This window comes from Scyliorhinus torazame, chromosome 13 (assembly GCF_047496885.1).
Source record: "Scyliorhinus torazame isolate Kashiwa2021f chromosome 13, sScyTor2.1, whole genome shotgun sequence".
NCBI classification, from domain to species: domain Eukaryota; kingdom Metazoa; phylum Chordata; class Chondrichthyes; order Carcharhiniformes; family Scyliorhinidae; genus Scyliorhinus; species Scyliorhinus torazame.
This window is the reverse complement of record NC_092719.1, coordinates 210522627-210548975: the sequence shown is the minus strand read 5'-3', so window position 1 is coordinate 210548975 and position 26349 is coordinate 210522627. Positions and strand designations below refer to the sequence as shown.

Here is a 26349-nt window from a genome sequence, read left to right as displayed (position 1 = left end):
GAGGGGATGATCTTCTGGACCGGACGTGGTCTACATGTTTTCGCTGGAGACGACCCTGGGCTTGCACTTGGTAAGATATAGGGCCCGTTTGGCGAAAGATTACACCAGGAACCCATTGGGCACCACCAGCAAAATTCCGCACGAATACTGGGTCACCGGGCGCAAACTGCCGAATCGGACGACGCCGAGACAATCCCTGTCCCTTCCGTTCTTGTGTGCGGCGTACTTTTGCGCCAATGTCCGGGAAAACCATACTAAGGCGGGTGCGAAGTCTCCGGCCCATTAGGAGTTCTGCGGGAGCTACCCCAGTCACTGCATGGGGGGTGGTCCTGTACGTAAACAAAAAGCGAGCCAGTCTCGTGTCCATTGATCCGGAAGACTGCTTCTTTAGGCCTCTTTTGAATGTCTGCACTGCACGCTCTGCCAACCCATTTGAAGCCGGGTGGTAAGGGGCAGTGCGGATATGGCGTATGCCGTTCATCTTTGTAAACCTAGCAAACACCTCACTCGTGAATGGAGTGCCGTTATCCGTGACCAGCACCTCGGGGAGGCCATGCGTACTAAACGATAAACCCATCTTTTCAATTGTTGCGCAGAACGTTGTCCCCTGCATCTTATGCACCTCCAGCCATTTGGACTGGGCGTCAATTAGTAGAAGGAATATGGATCCTTGAAAAGGGCCTGCGAAATCTGCATGCAAGCGTGCCCAAGGCCGCCCTGGCCATTCCCAGTGGTGTAGGGGCGCGGCCAGCGGAAGCTTCTGATGCTCCTGGCAAATGGAGCAGTTTTGGGCCACCTTCTCAATGTCGGTGTCGAGGCCTGGCCACCAGACATAACTCCGGGCCAACATTGTCATCTTGGTCACGCCTGGATGCCCATTGTGCAAGTCTGATAATATCAGCTCCTGGCCTTTTTCTGGGACAATCACACGCGTCCCCCACAAGAGGATGCCGTCTTCCACGCTGAACTCTGCCAGCTTGGAGGAAAATGCCCGCAACTCGCCTGGGAGCTGTCTATGCTGCCCACCATACAGGACTATGTGCCGAACCTTTGACAAGACTGGCTCCGTCTGGGTCCACTCACGGATCTGTGATGCCGTGACAGGCAAGGTGTCCATAAAATGTAGGGTTGCAACCACCTCACCGGTCGTGGGGGTCGACATGGGGCCGGTCGATAAAGGCAATCGGCTCAGTGCGTCGGCATTTGCTATCTGCGTACCTGGTTTGTGCTCCAGAGAATACTCGTATGCAGCAAGCAACAAAGCCCAGCGCTGGATCCGTGCAGAAGCAATGGGCGGTATTGGCTTACCCTCTCTGAAAAGTCCCAGCAGGGGCTTATGATCAGTCACGATGGTGAAATGGCGGCCGTACACATACTGGTGGAAGCGTTTCACCGCAAAAAACACTGCCAGGCCCTCCTTCTCGATCTGCGCGTACTTTTTCTCCGCTGCAGTCAATGTGCGGGAGGCGAAAGCTATCGGTCGCTCGGCCCCGTTCTCCATCTTGTGGGACAGGGCGGCCCCAATACCATACGGGGATGCATCACATGTGACGAGCAAAGGCTTTCCCGGATCATAGTGGGTTAGTAACCCAGACGACGACAATTGTTGCTTTACCCGCCGGAAAGCGGTTCCTTGCGGCTGACCCCAAACCCAGGTGTGATTTTTCTTTAGCAGAAGGTGCAAAGGGGCCAGCGTAGTTGCCAGATTGGGGAGGAACTTCCCGTAATAGTTTACGACACCGAGAAAAGAACGAAGATGCGAAGTGTCAGTCGGGGCGGGAGCCTGTTGAATTGCACGCACCTTCTCTGCGACGGGGTGCAGACCCTCGCGGTCCACCCGATAACCTAGGTAGACTACTTCTTTTGCCTGAAATACGCACTTTGTGCGACGTAAACGGACTCCAGCCTCCGAAAGGCGTCTAAGGACAGCCTCCAGATTTTCCAAATGTTCTTGCTCCGACGTCCCTGTAATCAAAACGTCATCTAGGTAGACAGCCACATGTGGTAAACCTCTCAAAATGCCCTCCATAACACGTTGAAAAATTGCGCAGGCAGAGGATACTCCAAAAGGCAACCGTGTATATTCATACAGGCCCCGGTGTGTATTAATTGTTACATATGGTCGGGAGGCAGGGTCCAGCTCCAACTGCAGGTAGGCGTGACTCATATCTAATTTTGTGAATGAGAGTCCACCTGCAAGTTTCACGTAGAGATCCTCTATGCGAGGCATTGGATATCGGTCGAGTCGGGAAACTGTATTCACTGTAAGTTTATAGTCGCCACACAAGCGAACTGTGGCATCTGGCTTCATTACAGGCACAATTGGTGCTGCCCAGTCAGCAAAACGGACGGGCCTGATAATCCCCAAACTCTCCAAACGAGTGAGCTCCCCTTCTACCTTCTCGAGCAAGGCGTAAGGCACTGGGCGCGCCCGGAAATAGCACGGCGTGGCTCCTGGTTCAACTTGGATACGGGCTATGGCCCCTTTTATTTTCCCCAAACCAGGCTGGAATACATCTGGGTATCGTCCTAGCACCTCAGTCAACCCTTCAGAAACTGTTTGGAGGATGTGCTGCCATTGCAACTGCAAATGGCGCAACCAGTCCCGACCCAACAGGCTGGGCCCATGGCCACGCACCACGATAAGTGGAAAACGCCCCTCCTGGCGTCCATAGACAACAGGGGTCATTGTAGTTCCTGCAATGCCCAGTGGTTCCCCCGTGTAGGTGGCCAACCTGGCCTGTGAGCTAGTTAATGTAAGGGTCTGTATACCCTGCTTGATGCGGTCGAATGTCCTCTGGGCGATCACGGAGACCGCTGCGCCAGTATCCAACTCCATCTCAAGCGGGTGGCCATTGACCCGTACTGTCACCTTAATGGGGGCCACATGGGGAGCTGCCACACAATGCAGCTGCAGGCAGTCGTCCTCCGTCTCCACGTCCTCAGGAGTAGTCGCCGCAGGTTCATCCACATGGAAGGTACGGCCTCTGGGCTGGTCCCAGTTACGGCCCCTGGGCTGTTCCCAGTTTCGGTCGGAACGACGGCGCCTCTGGCGTCCCCAGGACCGCCGTCCGCGACGGGGTCGGCGCCTACAAGTCTGACACGGACATGGCTCCTCATGCATTGGCTCTGGAGAAGGCTCCCTTCGGGGAGGAATGTCCGATGGCCACTGGCGTCAGTCCGGACGTTGCCTCGCCCAAGGTACCGCAGGAGTGCGGGGGGACGTTTTTGGGCGGAAAGGGTTGTGCCCCAAGGCATGCACTTCCATTCCCTGTAGCTCCTGTAGTCCTCGCTCTGCGCTCTCTCGGGACAAGACTATTTGAATGGCCTGTTGAAACGTCAATGTTGGCTCCGCTAACAACTTTCTCTGGGTTGCTGCATTGTTTTTTGTTTTTAAATATATTTTATTGAAAATGTTTTCCAAACAACAATTTTTCCCTCTTACAAAGCAAACGAAACAATAACAAAACAGAAATTTTTAACAATACACAGGTAACAAAACCCCATTGTCTATTGACCTAAACTAAACTAAACCCCCCCCCCTCCCCCTGGGTTGCTGCTGCTGGTCATCTGTCATCCCTCTAACGTTCCCCTAGGTAGTCGAGAAATGGCTGCCACCTCCTGGTGAACCCTTGAGCCGATCCTCTCAGGGCAAACTTTATCTGCTCCAGTTTAATGAACCCCGCCATATCATTTACCCAGGCCTCCAGTCCGGGGGGTTTTGCCTCCTTCCACATGAGTAGGATCCTGCGCCGGGCTACTATGGACGCAAAGGCCACGACATTGGCCTCTTTCGCCTCCTGCACTCCCGGCTCTTCCGCAACTCCAAATAGTGCTAACCCCCAGCCTGGTTTGACCCGGGCCTTCAGCACCTGCGAAATCACTCCCGTCACTCCCTTCCAATACCCTTCCAGTGCCGGGCACGCCCAAAACATATGTGCGTGGTTTGCCGGGCTCCCGCCACACCTCCCACATTTGTCCTCCACTCCAAAGAACCTGCTCAATCTTGCCCCCGTTATGTGTGCTCTATGTAGCACCTTAAATTGAATCAGGCTAAGCCTGGTGCATGAGGAAGAGGAATTTACCCTGCTTAGGGCATCAGCCCACATACCCTCCTCTATCTCCTCCCCTAATTCTTCTTCTCACTTTCCTTTTAGTTCGCCCACCGACTCCTCCCCCTCTTCCCTCATCTCTCTATAAATCTCTGACACCTTGCCCTCTCCGACCCACAGCCCTGAAAGCACCCTGTCCTGTATCCCCTGTGTCGGGAGCAACGGAAATTCCCTCACCTGTTGTCTAGTAAACGCCCTCACCTGCATATATCGCAAGAAATTTCCCCGGGGCAACTTATACTTTTCCTCCAATGCTCCCAAGCTCGCAAAAGTCCCATCTATAAATAAATCTCCCACCTTCCTAATTCCCAACTGGTACCAGCTCTGAAATCCTCCATCCATTCTTCCTGGGGCGAACCTATGGTTGTTCCTGATAGGGGACCCCACCAGGGCTCCCCGCACCCCTCTCTGTCGCCTCCACTGTCCCCAGATATTCAGTGTTGCCGCCACCACCGGGTTCGTGGTAAACTTTTTAGGTGAGAACGGTAGCGGCGCCGTCACCAGCGCCTCTAAACTCGTCCCTTCACAGAACTTTCTCTCCAGTCTTTTCCACGCCGCTCCCTCACCCTCCATCATCCATCTACGTATCATTGCCACATTGGCGGCCCAATAGTAATCACCCAAGTTCGGTAGTGCCAGTCCTCCTCTGTCCCTACTATGCTGAAGGAACCCCCTCCTTACTCTCGGAACTTTCCCTGCCCACACGAAGCTCGTGATGCTCCTATCTATTTTATTAAAAAAGGTCTTGGTGATTCGTATAGGGAGACATTGAAATACAAATAAGAACCTCGGGAGGACCATCATCTTAATTGCTTGCACCCTGCCTGCCAGCGATAGAGGCTGCATGTCCCACCTCTTGAAGTCCTCCTCCATTTGTTCTACCAGCCGTGTCAGATTAAGTCTGTGCAAGGTTCCCCAGCTCCTAGCGATCTGAATCCCCAGGTATCGGAAGTTTCTTTCCACTTTCCTTAGCGGTAAGCCTTCTATCTCTCTACTCTGGTCCCCTGGATGTATCACAAATAATTCACTCTTCCCCATGTTTAGCCTATACCCCGAGAATTCCCCGAACCCCCTCAAAATTCGCATAACCTCTATCATCCCCCCCGCTAGGTCCGACACGTATAACAATAGGTCATCTGCGTATAACGAGACTCGGTGTTCTTCTCCCCCTCTAATCACCCCTCCCCATTTCCTGGAGTCTCTCAACGCCATGGCCAGAGGTTCAATTGCCAACGCGAACAACAATGGAGACAGCGGGCATCCCTGTCTTGTTCCCCTATATAATCGGAAATACTCCGACCTATGTCGACCTGTAACTACACTTGCCGTTGGAGCCCCATAAAGAAGTCTAACCCAGCTAATAAACCCGTTCCCAAACCCAAACCTCCTTAACACTTCCCATAAATACTCCCACTCCACCGTATCAAATACCTTCTCTGCGTCCATTGACGCCACTATCTCTGCCTCCCCCTCCACTGGGGGCATCATTATCACCCCTAATAGTCGTCGCACGTTAACATTCAGTTGTCTCCCTTTTACGAACCCTGTCTGGTCTTCGTGCACCAGCCCCGGGACACAGTCCTCTATCCTCGATGCCAGTATCTTTGCCAGCAATTTGGCGTCCACGTTCAATAGTGAAATAGGTCTATAGGACCCGCACTGCAACGGATCTTTGTCCCTCTTCAAAATTAGCGATATCGTCGCCTCCGACATCGTCGGGGGTAGAGTCCCCCCTTCCCTGGCCTCATTGAACGTCCTCGCCATCAACGGGGCCAACAAGTCCACATATTTTCTGTAATATTCCACCGGGAACCCGTCTGGCCCCGGGGCCTTCCCTGCTTGCATGCTTCCCAGTCCCTTAATAACCTCGTCCACCTCAATCGGCGCCCCCAGGCCTGCCACCTCCTGCTCCTCCACTTTCGGGAACCTCAATTGGTCCAGGAACTGCCGCATCCCCTCCTCTCCCTCTGGGGGTTGAGACCTATACAGTTCCTCATAGAAGGTCTTGAACACCTCATTTATCTTTCCTGCCCTTCGCACCGTGTCTCCCCTTTCGTCTCTAATTCCTCCTATCTCCCTCGCTGCTGCCCTCTTTCGCAATTGATGCGCCAACAGGCGACTAGCCTTTTCCCCATATTCATACCTCCTCCCCTGTGCCTTCCTCCACAGTACCTCCGCCTTTCTGGTGGTCAGAAGGTCAAACTCCGTCTGGAGTCGTCTCCTCTCCCTGTACAATTCCTCCTCCGGGGTCTCTGCAAATTCCCTGTCCACCCTTAAAATCTCCCCCAGTAATCTTTCCCTTTCCTTGGCCTCTGTTTTCCTTTTGTGGGCCCCAATAGAGATCAGCTCTCCTCTGACCACCGCTTTTAATGCTTCCCAGACCACTCCCACAGGGACCTCGCCATCATCATTGACCTCCAGGTATCTCTCAATACACCCCCGCACTCTTGCACACACTCCCTCATCCGCCATCAGTCCCACATCTAATCGCCAGAGTGTTCTCTGCTCCCTGTCCTCTTCTGCTTCCAGGTCCACCCAATGTGGGGCATGATCCGAAACCGCTATGGCTGAGTACTCAGCTTCTTCCACCCTAGAGATCAACGACCTTCCCAACACAAAAAAATCTATCCGGGAGTACACTTTATGGACATGGGAGAAGAAGGAAAACTCCCTAGCCCTAGGTCTAAGAAATCGCCATGGATCCACTCCCCTATTTGGTCCATAAACCCCTTAAGTACCTTAGCCGCTGCCGGCCTTCTTCCGGTCCTTGAGCTGGATCTATCTAGCCCCGGGTCCAGCACCGTATTAAAGTCCCCTCCTAAAATCAAGTTTCCTGCCTCCAGGTCCGGTATACGCCCCAGCATCCGTCTCATGAATCCCGCATCGTCCCAATTTGGGGCATACACATTAACCAACACGACCTCCATTCCCTCCAGCCTACCACTCACCATTACATATCTACCTCCGCTATCTGCTACGATGTTCTTTGCTTCAAATGCTACCCGTTTCCGCACCAAAATGGCCACCCCTCTGTTCTTTGCGTCCAGTCCTGAGTGGAACACCTGTCCCACCCATCCTTTCCTTAGCCTAACTTGGTCCGCCACCTTTAGGTGCGTCTCTTGGAGCATAACCACGTCTGCCCTTGGTCCTTTCAAATGCGCGAGCACTCGGGCCCTTTTTAATCGGTCCATTCAGGCCTCTCACATTCCACGTGATCAGCCTCACTAGGGGGCTACCTGCCCCCCTCCAGTGTCGACTAGCCATTACCTTCTCTAGGCCAGTCCCATATCCCGCCTCCGCGCTCCCGCTCGCTCCCCTAGCGTCGCACACCATCCCCGCCCACCCACTCTTTAGCCATTTCCTTTTGGATTTCCGCAGCAGCAACCCCCCCCCCCCCCCCCCCCCCCCCCCCCGCCCGCTAGATCCCTATCTAGCATGATTGCTCCCCCCATATCACTTCCGTAAGTCAGCTGACTTCAACTGACCCCGGCTACTCCTGCTCACTCCTCGACCCCCCCGTGTGGGGGAACTCCCATCTGCCTTGTGCCTGTCTTCCCGCCTTATTCTTTCTGGCGCGGGAACATCCCTTTACCTGACCCGCCTCTTATGGCGCAGCTCCCTTTCCCCTCCCCCTCTCCTTCCCCATTCTCCAACTATGTCCCGTCTTTCCCCCCTCACCGGCGCCCACATTTCCCCAATGTCTCCCCCCTTCCCGGTTTACTTCTCAATTAACTTCCACCGTAACATTAACAAAAACAATAACAATAACATTTCCTGCAGCATCAGTCCCTCAGTTCCGGTCCAATTTCTCTTCTTTGATGAAGGACCATGCTTCCTCCGCCGTCTCGAAATTAGTGTCTCTCCTGATACGTGACCCATAGTCTTGCCGGCTGCAGCATCCCAAACTTCACCTTCCTTTTATGCAACACCTCTTTGGCTCGGTTGAAGCTCACCCTCCTTCTCGCCACCTCCGCACTCCAATCCTGGTATATCCGTACCACAGCATTCTCCCATCTGCTACTCCGCACCTTTTTAGCCCATCTCAGGACCTCTTCTCTGACCTTAAGGCGGTAAAATCGCACGATTATCGCCCTCGGTGGTTCTCCCGCTTTTGGTCTTCTCGCCGGAATCCGATTTGCCCACTCCACCTCCATGGGGCTCGCAGGGGCCTCAGCACCCATCAGTGAGCTCAGCATCTTACTTGCGTACTCTCCACAGTCCACTCCTTCCACACCCTCAGGGAGACCTAGTATCCGAAGGTTCTTCCTTCGCGCTCCATTTTCTAGGGCCTCGATCCTTTCAGTACACTTTTTATGAAGTGCCTTGTGCGTCTGAGTCTTAACCGCCAGGCCCAGGATCTCGTCCTCAATATCTGTCACCTTCTGCTCCACCACGCAGAGCTCAGTCTCCTGGGTCTTTAATGTCTCCTTGAGCCTGTAGCATCGGGGTCAGCACCTCCCTCTTCAGCAGCTCCACGCACCGTCTCACAATTTCATCCTGCTCAGGCCCCCATGTCGCCTGCACTTTCTCTGCCGCCATCTTGTACTTCTCTCTTTCTGACCCTTTGGTCGACGATTCCTCGCGCTGCAGCCGCCACCGCCGGTTTTTTCCTCCTTCGTTTGGGGGGGGGGGGGACTCCCTTCTCACACACCCCACACCGGGTTGCGTCATCGAAAAATTCCCCGTTGGGGCTCTTAAAAGAGCCCGAAGGTCCGTCGGAGCTGGAGCCGCCGAAGCGTGCGGCTAGCTAGGCATCACCGCAACCGGAAGTCCCTTCAGTGGCCTTGATGAGATCTTTTCACAGTTGTTCCCTCTGCTGCTAGAATTCACCTTTGATACAAGCCCTCAGGTCAGCTTGCAGCTTTAAGCTTGCCCTTCCCCACCTGCATGCTGGAAGAGGCCCTGTTTATCCTGCAGTTGCAGCCAAATCTTTTACTGTTTCTGCCGTGTCTCGCAACCAAGAGACATACCCTTCCTGGGGGACACTGTCGGGGGAATGTTGCAACCTTCTTCCCACACCGGGAAATGGCAAACAAATGCCGTGGGGGCCCTGTAACGAGCCCAAAAGTCCGTTCCAAGCAGGAGCTACCAAATATGCGACCTAGCTCTGCATAGCTGCACCCGGAAGTCCGGGTTGCTGCATTGTTAATACCGCAAACCAAACGGTCGCGTAACATTTCTGACAAGGTCTCACCATAGTCACAGTATTCCGCAATCCCGCGTAGCCTGGATAAAAAAAAAAATCGGCAAGGGATTCTCCAGGGGTCCTCTCAGCGGTATTAAACCGGTAACGCTGGACTATCGTGGACGGGGTTGGGTTAAAGTGTTGCCCCACTATATTCACAAGTTCATCAAACGTTTTGGTGTCCAGCGCAGCTGGGTACGTAAGGCTCCTAATCACCCCAAACGTATGCGGGCTGCAGGCGGTGAGCAATATGACCACCTGGCGCTCGTTTTCAGTGATATTGTTTGCCCGGAAATAGTAACGCATCCGTTGTGCGTACTGGTTCCAGCTTTCCAGCACAGCATCAAAAACATCCAAACGTCCATACAGAGGCATGGTATAATAGAAAACAACTTCCAACCTGTATCGAACAAAAATCCAGGGAGGTGGCTTCAGCAGTGTAGACAGCTATTCACTTTTACCTTCGTCGCCAGTTTTGTAAGGGCCACGAAGAATCCAGCACGAGTTTTCAGGGTACAAAATAATAACATTTATTTACTATAACATATATACATAACAGTAGCAGTAACTTCCCTTGCTACCTTCTCCTTCCTGCTGGTTCCTGAACTGGCCAGCTTATTTATACTAGGAGTTTCTCCGCCCCCCTCATTGGGGAAGCTCATACTCCCACAGGATTGTGGGATAGTCATTAGTCCCCAGCCAATCGTAAGTAGGCAGGTTACAACACATAGAAATTCACTGTAGTAGTGGTTGACCATGATTACATTCAGCACTCACCTTTCTGATGGTAGTGTTCTTTCAGGCCTACATTTCCAATGTTTCACCGAATATCATTTGTAGGGAGTCAAACCATAAACTGATCCTCATCGAGGCATCTGGATATTCCACAGATTTAAAGTCCATTTTAGAATAACAATAATGGGATTCAAAATTCAATTTTGAGCCTTTCAACATATATCTAAAACACTAATGCAGCCCAGGACAAAGCATTATCTGATTGGAGCTACTTCTGTAGTTCTTAATTGGGTTCTGTGTTGAATTAACCCAATTTGCAGAGAGCACTGAAACAGCTGTGGGGAAGGCGAGGGCATATGCAACAGAAAGAGATTGGCATTAAGATAAAGAAGCTACACAAAATGGAGAAGTGGTAAATTACAAAAAAAAGGGAAAGATTGCAGGGGAAAATGAGCGAAGTTTGAGGAGGACAGACGGGAGGCAAGAGATATAGAGCAAGTGAGAGGGTGTGAGAGACAGAAAGTGGAAGCAGAAATGGAAGACGAGGAAAACGAGGAGGGGAGAAGGCGTAGAGGGAGTGAAGAGAGACGGAAAGTGAGAGAAGCAGAGGGAGGTGTCATGATATTCACATGAGGTTCGATCATAACCCTTGAATCTGTGGACCGATTCCTAATACTATCTTGGAGTGGCACTCAGCACATGGTGGATGTCTGAGTGGCTTGCTGTGAGCTCTGTGCCCTGAGCTGTCTCCTGCTGGAATGCATCATAGTACCAGGAGTAACTGTGGGACCTACCTACGAATCCTCTGGAATCTGCCATCCTGCGCCATGGACACCGTCAGCACACCGCAGCCGCTACAAGTCGCTGGAAACCTCGGTGTCAATTGGAAGCTGTTCAAACAGCGCTTCCAGCTCTTCCTGGAAGCCAACAAAAAGGAGCGCGCTTCAGACACCAGAAAGATCGCCATCCTCCTCCCCATGGCAGGTCAACACGCCATCTATGTCTACAACTCCCTGGTGTTCGCGGAAGGTGAGGACAGGACCAAGTACAAGACGGCCCTTCTCAAACTCGACCAACACTTCAACATCGAGGTCAACGAGAGTTTCGAGAGGTATCTCTTCCAGCAGCGCATGCAGGGTAAGAATGAGCCCTTTCAATCCTTCCTTACGCACCTTCGTATCCTCGCGCAGTCCTGCGGTTACGACACCACCTCCGATTCAATGATTCGGGACCAGATTGTTTTTGGGGTCACCTCGGGCACCCTACGCCAGCAGCTCTTAAAAGTTAAAGGCCTCACATTAGCCTCCACAATCGAAGCCGATGTCCTGCATGAAAACGCAACTAGCCACTACTCCCAATTTCAAGCGGCCGAATCGGCGCGGCAGGGGTCCTACGTGGCCGGATCAGCGAGGCAGGCGCCCTACGAGGCCGAACGGGTCCAGGCGATCAAGTTCCTCCCGGCCCGCGGCCCGGACGAGGGCGGCCATTCCGCGCGCTTTCCGGGGCCTCCCACGTTTGTGCGTGCCAAAAATGACGTTGACACAGTGGGACGTGATGCGCAGGCGCACCCGACGCAAGACCGAACTGCGCATGCGCGGTGGCGCAACGAACGGCATGACGTCACGACGTGCGGCAACTGCGGAGCCGCACATTTAAAGCGGCAATGTCCGGCAAGAAACCGACAATGCCTCCGCTGTGGTAAGATGGGCCACTACGCTGCCTGCTGTCAAGCAGCTCAACCTGCCAATGTTCCCCAATTCCGACAACCTCGCAGGAATGTGCGGACCATTCAGCCTCCTTACTATGTGTCGTGCCCAGACGATATCCAGACCAGTGACACAGACGACCGGGACGCCTTCCGTGTTGCGGTCATTGATGGGAACCGGATGTCTCAAGCCAGGACCCACCAGCCGTTGCAAGTGAACACGGTCAACCCGAATTCGTCGCCCACCTGAGCTTGTTTATGAGCCTGTTTGTACATTGAACTCATAATACCACTGTGTTAATATGTTTCTGTTCTTCCTTGTCGTTACAGGAGTTCGTTTTGTCATTCAACCTTTCCCCATTCTTTGTTCATGGTACAACCTTGTTGCTATGGCACACCCGACATCGCCCCTTGTATATAGTTTAGCCCCATGTACATGCTGTAGATATTGCACACACACATCCAACTGCACTCAAGACACATCTCTATTTATAACCACATAGGCACATGTTCTTGTTAAAAAAGGGGGGATGTCATGATATTCAGGTAAACATCATGGTACAAGCATACATACATACTGATGGACAGATCAACGGACCAATCGACACACAAACACCACAGCCAATCACAGGCAAGAGCATACACACTCCAAAACAGGGAACACGACACTTCCCGGGCATTCCAGCAGGAGGCAGCTCAGGGCACAGAGCTCACAGCAAGCCACTCAGACATCCACCATGTGCTGAGTGCCACTCCAAGATAGTATTCGGAATAGGTCCACAGATTCAAGGGTTATGATTGAACATCAGTAACCAGTTTATCACTGTAAATAAATGTTAGTAATAAAACTGAATTGTACCATTCGCAACCGTGTTGGTTCGTCTGTGTAGCAGAGTACCCAACACATCAGGAGGCTCAAAGTCATGAGGTGCCTGGACAGAGCAGACAGGGAGAAACTGTTCCCATTGGTGGAATGGGCAAGAACCAGAGGACACCGAGTTCAAGTGACTGGAAAAAGAAACAACAAAATGAGGGGGAAATATTTTTACGCAGCAAATGGGTTACAACGGATCTGGCTGGCAGTGTGGTGGGGACCAGTTCAATCTTGGCTCTCAAAAGACAATTGGCTAAGAAATTGAAGGGAAAGAAATTGCAGGAGGACAGGGTAAGGTCAAGGGAGCGGGATTAGTTGATCTTCTCTTGCACCAGAACTGGTGAAGCCATGATGGGACGAATGAGAACCTATCCGGTATCCATTCTACAACTGTATGGGGGTGGGGGGGAAGGCGGGGGAGGGAGAGGTTCTGTTGAAGGGAGGAGGGAGAGTTTCTGGGGAGGGAGAGGGAGAGGTTCTGGGGAAAGTAGGGGGGTGGGGGGTCGAGGTTCTAGGGGGAGGCACTTTTTAGCTCATTGATTTTCCAGTTTGCAGAGCTCTCTGTTATTAATTAGGGTGGGGTGGGATTGGTGTTCTGCTGACGACTCTGAATTTTGAAAGTGTTGATATTTTTGATGCTCATCTGCGGCAGGAAGCCTGGCCTTGGGGTGGGGGGAGAGAAATGTTTAAGATGATGTGCAGGGTGAGCACACCACGATCATGGCGCAGGGATCATTGTTTTAACAAGTATTGCAGTCGGGGATAAAGTCGAAACCTTAGTATGCCAATATATAATAGTACAGGCAGATAGCGAGCATTGCAACAAATAGCCATGCGGAAGTGTTACATGATATGTCTCTGTGGCGCAATCGGTTAGCGCGTTCGGCTGTTAACCGAAAGGTTGGTGGTTCGAGCCCACCCAGGGACGGATGTTTTTTGTCCAGTCGGTAATTCGCACATTATAAATGAGCAGCCAATTCAATTGTCTTTTTTTTTGCCTTCAATTTGCTTGCACCAAATTCACGCCAATCCATTTCTACACAAGTCTTTAACCAGGTGATTCTTCGCCTCTCTTTCCATTATTTTAATCTTTTTTTTGCAACGAAATTATTATCTTTAACAAAATCCTTCTGCCAACCACTTAAAGAGCCGAACTTCTCAACAATGTCATTTTTAAAAAGATCTAATGACATAACCGCCGCCCCCCCTCCCCCCATTTATTTGCGTGTTCAGCTAAAACATATTTTGCAATTTGATACCTTCTAATTTTTCGTTGATAACCGAAGCAGGCGTTTTACTTTTTAAAGTTTTTATTTTAAGCTTTATTGGACGGAAAGTGGCTTTAAAAGTAACTTCATCGCAGTAAGCCGACTGGTGACAACAAACAAAATTATGTCCTCAGGTCATCTTTTAAAGAAAATGATGGAACAGTTTTTGTCAGGGGTGGGGGGGGGAGTAATGGATGGAGGGTAGTGTTTTTTTTTAAAGCGTTAAGTATTAATGTTTGTTTTAATGTGAGCGTGTTTGCTGCATTTCCAGTCGGTCCCGATTCCCGGGAAGGACATCATTCCAGCCACCAGAACAGGCACAAAGAAACGACACAACATAGGAAGATTGAGTTAATGCATTGTTCAGTTTGGTTGCAACAATTCGGAGAATGTATCAGCCGAAATAGCTCAGTTGGGAGAGCGTTAGACTGAAGATCTAAAGGTCCCTGGTTCAATCCCGGGTTTCGGCACTTTTCTTGAAAGATGGACATTCCAATTTTACAATGAACACGGAAGGCAGACCAGGCAAAAAGGAAACGCAGGTCTGTGGACTGAAATGTTGTCCCCGACCTCCCGGTCCCCTTTTCACTTTATCGAAGCTGAACGATTTGCTTTTTGTCATCTATTCGGCTGTGATGGTTTACATTTTAAAACTAGAGCACAGGAGGAGAAAAAGAAAAGGAAAATTAGACTTGCAGGTTCAACCGCGAGGGGCAATGGTGCTGGTGGACAAGTCAGAGAAAATATTGCCGAAACCCGGGATTGAACCAGGGACCTTTAGATCTTCAGTCTAACGCTCTCCCAACTGAGCTATTTCGGCTACCATGCTTACATAGTTCAGAATGAGGCATATGAGAGTAGCTTCACAGCGGTCCTAATCTTACAATGTCAATGTTTCTACTCGGAAAGGAACAATGAGAATGCAATTGTTTAGGAGTGACAGTAAAATATTGAGTGCAAAACTCTGCTTGAAAAATAACGAGAGGTGATTGTGCTGGGTATTTGGGTTGTTGCACTTTGTGTAAGTCGATGGAAGGAGTGGTGTTGCAGTGGATAAGGGAAGATGGTGCAAAAGCTGAGCAGGGAAAAGAAGGCAAGGCGTGTGAAGGTTTAAGCGTGCTGAAAGTAAAGGGATGAGAATGTGAGGCAAAACTCAACGCGTCCCACAAGACAACGTCGGATCCTGTGCCGAAACCCGGGATTGAACCAGGGACCTTTAGATCTTCAGTCTAACGCTCTCCCAACTGAGCTATTTCGGCTGATAGCATATCCTCGCAGGGGTGTCCTCTGTTCTGCCTGAGCTACTCATAGTCATAGTAATAATTTTTATTGTTACAATTAGGCTTACATTAACACCGCAATTAAGTTACTGTGAAAAACCCCTAGTCGCCACATTCTGGCGCCTGTTCGGTGCAATTTACCCAAAAAGTTTCTAAATGTGGCAGCGCAGGAACTGCCACGAGCTTCCCGATGCTCGGACCAGCAAGGCCATCACCGTTATAAAACGTTAATTGCTCCACTTAACGTGGCCCCCACGGGCTTCACGCCACAAATGATGGTCTCGCCGGCTTATTTGCTGGGACCGCCACTCGCAAGCCCCCTGCTAACGAGGGACAGCAATGCTTAAACCAATCCTGCACCTTCAGCCATGCTACCGAGGAGACCAGCCCCACGATTCGGAGATGCCCGTTGAGTTCCTTGATCTTGTCTATGCAATGAATCTACAGAACTGCTGGTGACATTATTAGAATGATGTTTTATTAACGAGAACGTTGTTTGATTGATGTACACATGGTAAAGTAACATTCAGAATGCTATACAGACCAAGTTATTGCCTGAGTCTCCGAGACTCTCCTGGAATTACCCTGATGTGCAACCTTCGTTTTTTAAAAAAAATCTTTTCATTGGCAATTTCAAAATTATGTACATTGCCGTTCGTTTTCATTCATTATACAATACACAGAAGGCTTTTTCTTACGTTTCTCAATTTGCGCACTGTTGCCGTCTAATTCGACATGTCGCTCTCCCCACACAGCCCCCCTTCCCCTAACGCTTCCCCCTCCCCCTGCCCACCCTCTCTGCTCTCTGATGCCCTCACTGATCGGTCCGGGGGGGGGGGGGGGTTGTTCCCCCTTCTCCTCTTTCCTCCTGTCCTGTTCCCCCCCCCCCACTTTCTTTCCTCCCTCCCTCGGGTTCGGCTGTGTCCTTTTTATGAATGTTGAGGGGGGAGGGGTTGCCCCCTCCCTCTGCGTTATTTCTTTTTGTCTCTTTCATGCTCTCTGTCTTCTTTACCGCCCCCCCCCCCCCACCCCCCGCCGCCCCCCCCGCCAACCCCCCCTCCTCCCTGGGCTGTGCATCCCTGACGTTCCTCCTTGTCTTTCTTTCTTTTCTCTTTCTAATCCTTCCAGTTTCCTCCTTTACTGGCTGTTGTTGGCACAGGATTTCGAACAGGCTGACGAATTGCCCCCATGCAGTAAGGAAGCCTTCCTCCGACCCTCGGAGGGCGTATTTGATCTTTTCCAGGTGCAGGAACTCTGAAAGGTCAGCTAGCCAGTCTGAAGCATCGGGTGGTGCTGCCGATTGCCAGCCGAGCAATCGGCTGGTGAAGGACACAATTGAAGCGACGATCCTTGAAAACTGAGATGAGGAGCAATTTCTTCAGCCAGGGACCTTTAGATCTTCAGTCTAACGCTCTCCCAACTGAGCTATTTCGGCTGCTGAAAAACCCAATTGAAGTGAAGATTGTTGAAAACTGAGATGACGAGCAATTTCTTCAGCCAGATTGTGGTCAATCTATTGAACAATTGTCGCCGAAGCTGTGGAAACAAATCACTGGGTGTCTTTAAGCCACAAATAGATATCTTCTTGCTTAATCAGGGATCAGCGTTATGGGGAGAAGGCAGCAAAATGAGGATGAGACACATATCAACCATCATTCAGTGGCAGGGCACACTCCATGGACTGCATGGCCTAAATGTGTTGCGATGTCTTTTGGTCTGATGCCAGATCCATGCCCAATATTCTCCCCCAAATGTGCACTTCCCATCGCCTACGATCAGGTTTCCGCCTTGCCCAAAGCACCAACAATCCCATAGCTAAACGTTGAATGGGACTCTTTTTCCTTGGCAGTTGTGATGGGTATTTGGATTGTTGCACTTTGTGTAAGTTGATTGTTGAGGTGGTGTTGCAGGACGGGTGTTGCAGTGGAAAGGAATAGTGAAGTTGGTAGAAACGCTGAGCAGGGAAAAGAAGGCAAGGCAAGTAATGGTTTAAGCGTGCTGAAAGTCAAGGGATGAGAATGTGAGGCAAAAGGCTGGGCGACTTGACAGATAGCAAGGAAATGTAGCACTCTGTGCAATGCCGAAACCCTAGATTGAACCAGGGACCTTTAGATCTTCAGTCTAACGCTCTCCCAACTGAGCTATTTCGCCTGCTGAAATACCCAATTGAAGTGACGATCGTTGAAAACTGAGATGAGGAGCAATTTCTTCATCTACAGTGTGGTCAATCTCTTGAACAATTGTCGCCGAAGCTGTGGAAACAAATCACTGGGTGTCTTTAAGCCACAAATAGATATCTTCTTGCTTAATCAGGGATCAGCGTTATGGGGAGAAGGCAGCAAAATGAGGATGAGACACATATCAGCCATCATTCAATGGCAGAGCACACTCCATGGACTGCATGGCCTCCTGGGGTGGTGTTCCAGGACGGGTGTTGCGATGTCTTTTGGTCTGATGCCAGATCCATGCCCAATATTCTCCCCCAAATGTGCACTTCCCATCGCCTACGATCAGGTTTCCGCCTTGCCCAAAGCACCAACAATCCCATAGCTAAACGTTGAATGGGACTCTTTTTCCTTGGCAGTTGTGATGGGTATTTGGATTGTTGCACTTTGTGTAAGTTGATTGTTGAGGTGGTGTTGCAGGGCTGGTGTTACAGTGGAAAGGAGAAGTGAAGTTGGTAGAAACGCTGAGCAGGGAAAAGAAGGCAAGGCAAGTAATGGTTTAAGCATGCTGAAAGTCAAAGGATGAGAATGTGAGGCAAAAGGCTGGGCAACTTGGCAGATAGCAAGGAAATGTAGCACCCTGTGCAATGCCGAAACCCGGGATTGAACCAGGGACCTTTAGATCTTCAGTCTAACGCTCTCCCAACTGAGCTATTTCGGCTGCTGAAAAACCCAATTGAAGTGACGATCGTTCAAAACTGAGATGACGAGCAATTTCTTCAGCCAGAGTGTGGTCAATCTCTTGAACAATTGTCGCCAAAGCTGTGGAAACAAATCACTGGGTGTCTTTAAGCCACAAATAGATATCTTCTTGCTTAATCAGGGATCAGCGTTATGGGGAGAAGGCAGCAAAATGAGGATGAGACACATATCAACCATCATTCAATGGCAGGGCACACTCCATGGACTGCCTGGCCTAAATGTGTTGCGATGTCTTTTGGTCTGATGCCAGATCCATGCCCAATATTCTCCCCAAATGTGCACTTCCCACCGCCTACGATCAGGTTTCCGCCTTGCCCAAAGCACCAACAATCCCATAGCTAAACGTTGAATGGGACTCTTTTTCCTTGGCAGTTGTGATGGGTATTTGGATTGTTGCACTTTGTGTAAGTTGATTGTTGAGGTGGTGTTGCAGGGCTGGTGTTACAGTGGAAAGGAGAAGTGAAGTTGGTAGAAACGCTGAGCAGGGAAAAGAAGGCAAGGCAAGTAATGGTTTAAGCGTGCTGAAAGTCAAGGGATGAGAATGTGAGGCAAAAGGCTGGGCAACTTGGCAGATAGCAAGGAAATGTAGCACCCTGTGCAATGCCGAAACCCGGGATTGAACCAGGGACCTTTAGATCTTCAGTCTAACGCTCTCCCAACTGAGCTATTTCGGCTGCTGAAAAACCCAATTGAAGTGACGATCGTTCAAAACTGAGATGACGAGCAATTTCTTCAGCCAGAGTGTGGTCAATCTCTTGAACAATTGTCGCCAAAGCTGTGGAAACAAATCACTGGGTGTCTTTAAGCCACAAATAGATATCTTCTTGCTTAATCAGGGATCAGCGTTATGGGGAGAAGGCAGCAAAATGAGGATGAGACACATATCAACCATCATTCAATGGCAGGGCACACTCCATGGACTGCATGGCCTAAATGTGTTGCGATGTCTTTTGGTCTGATGCCAGATCCATGCCCAATATTCTCCCCCAAATGTGCACTTCCCATCGCCTTTGATCAGGTTTCCGCCTTGCCCAAAGCACCAACAATCCCATAGCTAAACGTTGAATGGGACTCTTTTTCCTTGGCAGTTGTGATGGGTATTTGGATTGTTGCACTTTGTGTAAGTTGATTGTTGAGGTGGTGTTGCAGGGCTGGTGTTACAGTGGAAAGGAGAAGTGAAGTTGGTAGAAACGCTGAGCAGGGAAAAGAAGGCAAGGCAAGTAATGGTTTAAGCGTGCTGAAAGTCAAGGGATGAGAATGTGAGGCAAAAGGCTGGGCAACTTGGCAGATAGCAAGGAAATGTAGCACCCTGTGCAATGCCGAAACCCGGGATTGAACCAGGGACCTTTAGATCTTCAGTCTAACGCTCTCCCAACTGAGCTATTTCGGCTGCTGAAAAACCCAATTGAAGTGACGATCGTTCAAAACTGAGATGACGAGCAATTTCTTCAGCCAGAGTGTGGTCAATCTCTTGAACAATTGTCGCCAAAGCTGTGGAAACAAATCACTGGGTGTCTTTAAGCCACAAATAGATATCTTCTTGCTTAATCAGGGATCAGCGTTATGGGGAGAAGGCAGCAAAATGAGGATGAGACACATATCAACCATCATTCAATGGCAGGGCACACTCCATGGACTGCATGGCCTAAATGTGTTGCGATGTCTTTTGGTCTGATGCCAGATCCATGCCCAATATTCTCCCCCAAATGTGCACTTCCCATCGCCTTTGATCAGGTTTCCGCCTTGCCCAAAGCACCAACAATCCCATAGCTAAACGTTGAATGGGACTCTTTTTCCTTGGCAGTTGTGATTGGTATTTGGATTGTTGCACTTTGTGTAAGTTGATTGTTGAGGTGGTGTTGCAGGGCTGGTGTTACAGTGGAAAGGAATAGTGAAGTTGGTAGAAACGCTGAGCAGGGAAAAGAAGGCAAGGCAAGTAATGGTTTAAGCATGCTGAAAGTCAAAGGATGAGAATGTGAGGCAAAAGGCTGGGCGACTTGGCAGATAGCAAGGAAATGTAGCACCCTGTGCAATGCCGAAACCCGGGATTGAACCAGGGACCTTTAGATCTTCAGTCTAACGCTCTCCCAACTGAGCTATTTCGGCTGCTGAAAAACCCAATTGAAGTGACGATCGTTCAAAACTGAGATGACGAGCAATTTCTTCAGCCAGAGTGTGGTCAATCTCTTGAACAATTGTCGCCAAAGCTGTGGAAACAAATCACTGGGTGTCTTTAAGCCACAAATAGATATCTTCTTGCTTAATCAGGGATCAGCGTTATGGGGAGAAGGCAGCAAAATGAGGATGAGACACATATCAACCATCATTCAATGGCAGGGCACACTCCATGGACTGCATGGCCTAAATGTGTTGCGATGTCTTTTGGTCTGATGCCAGATCCATGCCCAATATTCTCCCCCAAATGTGCACTTCCCATCGCCTACGATCAGGTTTCCGCCTTGCCCAAAGCACCAACAATCCCATAGCTAAACGTTGAATGGGACTCTTTTTCCTTGGCAGTTGTGATGGGTATTTGGATTGTTGCACTTTGTGTAAGTTGATTGTTGAGGTGGTGTTGCAGGGCTGGTGTTACAGTGGAAAGGAGAAGTGAAGTTGGTAGAAACGCTGAGCAGGGAAAAGAAGGCAAGGCAAGTAATGGTTTAAGCATGCTGAAAGTCAAAGGAGGAGAATGTGAGGCAAAAGGCTGGGCAACTTGGCAGATAGCAAGGAAATGTAGCACCCGGTACAATGCCGAAACCCGGGATTGAACCAGGGACCTTTAGATCTTCAGTCTAACGCTCTCCCAACTGAGCTATTTCGGCTGCCGAAAAACACAATTGAAGTGACGATTGTTCAAAACTGAGATGACGAGCAATTTCTTCAGCCAGAGTGTGGTCAATCTCTTGAACAATTGTCGCCAAAGCTGTGGAAACAAATCACTGGGTGTCTTTAAGCCACAAATAGATATCTTCTTGCGTAATCAGGGATCAGCGTTATGGGGAGAAGGCAGCAAAATGAGGATGAGACACATATCAACCATCATTCAATGGCAGGGCACACTCCATGGACTGCATGGCCTAAATGTGTTGCGATGTCTTTTGGTCTGATGCCAGATCCATGCCCAATATTCTCCCCAAATGTGCACTTCCCACCGCCTACGATCAGGTTTCCGCCTTGCCCAAAGCACCAACAATCCCTTAGCTAAACGTTGAATGGGACTCTTTTTCCTTGGCAGTTGTGATGGGTATTTGGATTGTTGCACTTTGTGTAAGTTGATTGTTGAGGTGGTGTTGCAGGGCTGGTGTTACAGTGGAAAGGAGAAGTGAAGTTGGTAGAAACGCTGAGCAGGGAAAAGAAGGCAAGGCAAGTAATGGTTTAAGCGTGCTGAAAGTCAAGGGATGAGAATGTGAGGCAAAAGGCTGGGCGACTTGGCAGATAGCAAGGAAATGTAGCACCCTGTGCAATGCCGAAACCCGGGATTGAACCAGGGACCTTTAGATCTTCAGTCTAACGCTCTCCCAACTGAGCTATTTCGGCTGATACCATATCCTCGCAGGGGTGTCCTCTGTTCTGCCTGAGCTACTCATAGTCATAGTAATAATTTTTATTGTTACAATTAGGCTTACATTAACACCGCAATTAAGTTACTGTGAAAAACCCCTAGTCGCCACATTCTGGCGCCTGTTCGGTGCAATTTACCCAAAAAGTTTCTAAATGTGGCAGCGCAGGAACTGCCACGAGCTTCCCGATGCTCGGACCAGCAAGGCCATCACCGTTATAAAACGTTAATTGCTCCACTTAACGTGGCCCCCACGGGCTTCACGCCACAAATGATGGTCTCGCCGGCTTATTTGATGGGACCGCCACTCGCAAGCCCCCTGCTAACGAGGGACAGCAATGCTTAAACCAATCCTGCACCTTCAGCCATGCTACCGAGGAGACCAGCCCCACGATTCGGAGATGCCCGTTGAGTTCCTTGATCTTGTCTATGCAATGAATCTACAGAACTGCTGGTGACATTATTAGAATGATGTTTTATTAACGAGAACGTTGTTTGATTGATGTACACATGGTAAAGTAACATTCAGAATGCTATACAGACCAAGTTATTGCCTGAGTCTCCGAGACTCTCCTGGAATTACCCTGATGTGCAACCTTCGTTTTTTAAAAAAAATCTTTTCATTGGCAATTTCAAAATTATGTACATTGCCGTTCGTTTTCATTCATTATACAATACACAGAAGGCTTTTTCTTACGTTTCTCAATTTGCGCACTGTTGCCGTCTAATTCGACATGTCGCTCTCCCCACACAGCCCCCCTTCCCCTAACGCTTCCCCCTCCCCCTGCCCACCCTCTCTGCTCTCTGATGCCCTCACTGATCGGTCCGGGGGGGGGGGGGGGGTTGTTCCCCCTTCTCCTCTTTCCTCCTGTCCTGTTCCCCCCCCCCCCCACTTTCTTTCCTCCCTCCCTCGGGTTCGGCTGTGTCCTTTTTATGAATGTTGAGGGGGGAGGGGTTGCCCCCTCCCTGTGCGTTATTTATTTTTGTCTCTTTCATGCTCTCTGTCTTCTTTACCGCCCCCCCCCCCCCCGCCGCCCCCCCCCCCCCCCCAACCCCCCCTCCTCCCTGGGGTGTGCATCCCTGACGTTCCTCCTTGTCTTTCTTTCTTTTCTCTTTCTAATCCTTCCAGTTTCCTCCTTTACTGGCTGTTGTTGGCACAGGATTTCGAACAGGCTGACGAATTGCCCCCATGCAGTAAGGAAGCCTTCCTCCGACCCTCGGAGGGCGTATTTGATCTTTTCCAGGTGCAGGAACTCTGAAAGGTCAGCTAGCCAGTCTGAAGCATCGGGTGGTGCTGCCGATTGCCAGCCGAGCAATCGGCTGGTGAAGGACACAATTGAAGCGACGATCCTTGAAAACTGAGATGAGGAGCAATTTCTTCAGCCAGGGACCTTTAGATCTTCAGTCTAACGCTCTCCCAACTGAGCTATTTCGGCTGCTGAAAAACCCAATTGAAGTGAAGATTGTTGAAAACTGAGATGACGAGCAATTTCTTCAGCCAGATTGTGGTCAATCTATTGAACAATTGTCGCCGAAGCTGTGGAAACAAATCACTGGGTGTCTTTAAGCCACAAATAGATATCTTCTTGCTTAATCAGGGATCAGCGTTATGGGGAGAAGGCAGCAAAATGAGGATGAGACACATATCAACCATCATTCAGTGGCAGGGCACACTCCATGGACTGCATGGCCTAAATGTGTTGCGATGTCTTTTGGTCTGATGCCAGATCCATGCCCAATATTCTCCCCCAAATGTGCACTTCCCATCGCCTACGATCAGGTTTCCGCCTTGCCCAAAGCACCAACAATCCCATAGCTAAACGTTGAATGGGACTCTTTTTCCTTGGCAGTTGTGATGGGTATTTGGATTGTTGCACTTTGTGTAAGTTGATTGTTGAGGTGGTGTTGCAGGACGGGTGTTGCAGTGGAAAGGAATAGTGAAGTTGGTAGAAACGCTGAGCAGGGAAAAGAAGGCAAGGCAAGTAATGGTTTAAGCGTGCTGAAAGTCAAGGGATGAGAATGTGAGGCAAAAGGCTGGGCGACTTGACAGATAGCAAGGAAATGTAGCACTCTGTGCAATGCCGAAACCCTAGATTGAACCAGGGACCTTTAGATCTTCAGTCTAACGCTCTCCCAACTGAGCTATTTCGCCTGCTGAAATACCCAATTGAAGTGACGATCGTTGAAAACTGAGATGAGGAGCAATTTCTTCATCTACAGTGTGGTCAATCTCTTGAACAATTGTCGCCGAAGCTGTGGAAACAAATCACTGGGTGTCTTTAAGCCACAAATAGATATCTTCTTGCTTAATCAGGGATCAGCGTTATGGGGAGAAGGCAGCAAAATGAGGATGAGACACATATCAGCCATCATTCAATGGCAGAGCACACTCCATGGACTGCATGGCCTCCTGGGGTGGTGTTCCAGGACGGGTGTTGCGATGTCTTTTGGTCTGATGCCAGATCCATGCCCAATATTCTCCCCCAAATGTGCACTTCCCATCGCCTTTGATCAGGTTTCCGCCTTGCCCAAAGCACCAACAATCCCATAGCTAAACGTTGAATGGGACTCTTTTTCCTTGGCAGTTGTGATGGGTATTTGGATTGTTGCACTTTGTGTAAGTTGATTGTTGAGGTGGTGTTGCAGGGCTGGTGTTACAGTGGAAAGGAGAAGTGAAGTTGGTAGAAACGCTGAGCAGGGAAAAGAAGGCAAGGCAAGTAATGGTTTAAGCATGCTGAAAGTCAAAGGAGGAGAATGTGAGGCAAAAGGCTGGGCGACTTGGCACATAGCAAGGAAATGTAGCACCCGGTGCAATGCCGAAACCCGGGATTGAACCAGGGATCTTTAGATCTTCAGTCTAACGCTCTCCCAACTGAGCTATTTCGGCTGCTGAAAAACCGAATTGAAGTGACGATTGTTCAAAACTGAGATGACGAGCAATTTCTTCAGCCAGAGTGTGGTCAATCTCTTGAACAATTGTCGCCAAAGCTGTGGAAACAAATCACTGGGTGTCTTTAAGCCACAAATAGATATCTTCTTGCTTAATCAGGGATCAGCGTTATGGGGAGAAGGCAGCAAAATGAGGATGAGACACATATCAACCATCATTCAATGGCAGGGCACACTCCATGGACTGCATGGCCTAAATGTGTTGCGATGTCTTTTGGTCTGATGCCAGATCCATGCCCAATATTCTCCCCCAAATGTGCACTTCCCATCGCCTTTGATCAGGTTTCCGCCTTGCCCAAAGCACCAACAATCCCATAGCTAAACGTTGAATGGGACTCTTTTTCCTTGGCAGTTGTGATGGGTATTTGGATTGTTGCACTTTGTGTAAGTTGATTGTTGAGGTGGTGTTGCAGGGCTGGTGTTACAGTGGAAAGGAGAAGTGAAGTTGGTAGAAACGCTGAGCAGGGAAAAGAAGGCAAGGCAAGTAATGGTTTAAGCATGCTGAAAGTCAAAGGATGAGAATGTGAGGCAAAAGGCTGGGCAACTTGGCAGATAGCAAGGAAATGAAGCACCCGGTGCAATGCCGAAACCCGGGATTGAACCAGGGACCTTTAGATCTTCAGTCTAACGCTCTCCCAACTGAGCTATTTCGGCTGCTGAAAAACCCAATTGAAGTGACGATCGTTCAAAACTGAGATGACGAGCAATTTCTTCAGCCAGAGTGTGGTCAATCTCTTGAACAATTGTCGCCAAAGCTGTGGAAACAAATCACTGGGTGTCTTTAAGCCACAAATAGATATCTTCTTGCTTAATCAGGGATCAGCGTTATGGGGAGAAGGCAGCAAAATGAGGATGAGACACATATCAACCATCATTCAATGGCAGGGCACACTCCATGGACTGCATGGCCTAAATGTGTTGCGATGTCTTTTGGTCTGATGCCAGATCCATGCCCAATATTCTCCCCCAAATGTGCACTTCCCATCGCCTACGATCAGGTTTCCGCCTTGCCCAAAGCACCAACAATCCCATAGCTAAACGTTGAATGGGACTCTTTTTCCTTGGCAGTTGTGATGGGTATTTGGATTGTTGCACTTTGTGTAAGTTGATTGTTGAGGTGGTGTTGCAGGGCTGGTGTTACAGTGGAAAGGAGAAGTGAAGTTGGTAGAAACGCTGAGCAGGGAAAAGAAGGCAAGGCAAGTAATGGTTTAAGCGTGCTGAAAGTCAAGGGATGAGAATGTGAGGCAAAAGGCTGGGCGACTTGGCAGATAGCAAGGAAATGTAGCACCCTGTGCAATGCCGAAACCCGGGATTGAACCAGGGACCTTTAGATCTTCAGTCTAACGCTCTCCCAACTGAGCTATTTCGGCTGCTGAAAAACCCAATTGAAGTGACGATCGTTCAAAACTGAGATGACGAGCAATTTCTTCAGCCAGAGTGTGGTCAATCTCTTGAACAATTGTCGCCAAAGCTGTGGAAACAAATCACTGGGTGTCTTTAAGCCACAAATAGATATCTTCTTGCTTAATCAGGGATCAGCGTTATGGGGAGAAGGCAGCAAAATGAGGATGAGACACATATCAACCATCATTCAATGGCAGGGCACACTCCATGGACTGCATGGCCTAAATGTGTTGCGATGTCTTTTGGTCTGATGCCAGATCCATGCCCAATATTCTCCCCCAAATGTGCACTTCCCATCGCCTACGATCAGATTTCCGCCTTGCCCAAAGCACCAACAATCCCATAGCTAAA

At 49.8% G+C, this 26349-nt stretch overlaps 15 non-coding genes across 15 annotated transcripts; 2 read left to right on the top strand and 13 right to left on the bottom strand.

Annotated features, from left to right (window-relative positions):
- Positions 1-13465: 13465 nt before the first annotated feature.
- trnan-guu (transfer RNA asparagine (anticodon GUU)) lies at positions 13466-13539 on the top strand. Its single transcript has one exon. It is a non-coding gene; the product is annotated as a tRNA-Asn (tRNA).
- Positions 13540-14276: 737 nt separating this feature from the next.
- trnaf-gaa (transfer RNA phenylalanine (anticodon GAA)) lies at positions 14277-14349 on the top strand. The gene has a single exon. It is a non-coding gene; the product is annotated as a tRNA-Phe (tRNA).
- Positions 14350-14626: 277 nt separating this feature from the next.
- On the bottom strand, positions 14627-14699 carry trnaf-gaa (transfer RNA phenylalanine (anticodon GAA)). Its single transcript has one exon. It is a non-coding gene; the product is annotated as a tRNA-Phe (tRNA).
- A 366-nt stretch (positions 14700-15065) lies between these two features.
- Positions 15066-15138, bottom strand: trnaf-gaa (transfer RNA phenylalanine (anticodon GAA)). The gene has a single exon. It is a non-coding gene; the product is annotated as a tRNA-Phe (tRNA).
- Positions 15139-17237: 2099 nt separating this feature from the next.
- On the bottom strand, positions 17238-17310 carry trnaf-gaa (transfer RNA phenylalanine (anticodon GAA)). Its single transcript has one exon. It is a non-coding gene; the product is annotated as a tRNA-Phe (tRNA).
- A 662-nt stretch (positions 17311-17972) lies between these two features.
- trnaf-gaa (transfer RNA phenylalanine (anticodon GAA)) lies at positions 17973-18045 on the bottom strand. The gene has a single exon. It is a non-coding gene; the product is annotated as a tRNA-Phe (tRNA).
- Positions 18046-18687: 642 nt separating this feature from the next.
- On the bottom strand, positions 18688-18760 carry trnaf-gaa (transfer RNA phenylalanine (anticodon GAA)). The gene has a single exon. It is a non-coding gene; the product is annotated as a tRNA-Phe (tRNA).
- A 643-nt stretch (positions 18761-19403) lies between these two features.
- trnaf-gaa (transfer RNA phenylalanine (anticodon GAA)) lies at positions 19404-19476 on the bottom strand. The gene has a single exon. It is a non-coding gene; the product is annotated as a tRNA-Phe (tRNA).
- A 643-nt stretch (positions 19477-20119) lies between these two features.
- Positions 20120-20192, bottom strand: trnaf-gaa (transfer RNA phenylalanine (anticodon GAA)). The gene has a single exon. It is a non-coding gene; the product is annotated as a tRNA-Phe (tRNA).
- A 643-nt stretch (positions 20193-20835) lies between these two features.
- trnaf-gaa (transfer RNA phenylalanine (anticodon GAA)) lies at positions 20836-20908 on the bottom strand. Its single transcript has one exon. It is a non-coding gene; the product is annotated as a tRNA-Phe (tRNA).
- Positions 20909-21550: 642 nt separating this feature from the next.
- On the bottom strand, positions 21551-21623 carry trnaf-gaa (transfer RNA phenylalanine (anticodon GAA)). Its single transcript has one exon. It is a non-coding gene; the product is annotated as a tRNA-Phe (tRNA).
- A 2101-nt stretch (positions 21624-23724) lies between these two features.
- Positions 23725-23797, bottom strand: trnaf-gaa (transfer RNA phenylalanine (anticodon GAA)). Its single transcript has one exon. It is a non-coding gene; the product is annotated as a tRNA-Phe (tRNA).
- A 662-nt stretch (positions 23798-24459) lies between these two features.
- On the bottom strand, positions 24460-24532 carry trnaf-gaa (transfer RNA phenylalanine (anticodon GAA)). The gene has a single exon. It is a non-coding gene; the product is annotated as a tRNA-Phe (tRNA).
- A 643-nt stretch (positions 24533-25175) lies between these two features.
- On the bottom strand, positions 25176-25248 carry trnaf-gaa (transfer RNA phenylalanine (anticodon GAA)). The gene has a single exon. It is a non-coding gene; the product is annotated as a tRNA-Phe (tRNA).
- Positions 25249-25891: 643 nt separating this feature from the next.
- Positions 25892-25964, bottom strand: trnaf-gaa (transfer RNA phenylalanine (anticodon GAA)). Its single transcript has one exon. It is a non-coding gene; the product is annotated as a tRNA-Phe (tRNA).
- Positions 25965-26349: the final 385 nt, after the last annotated feature.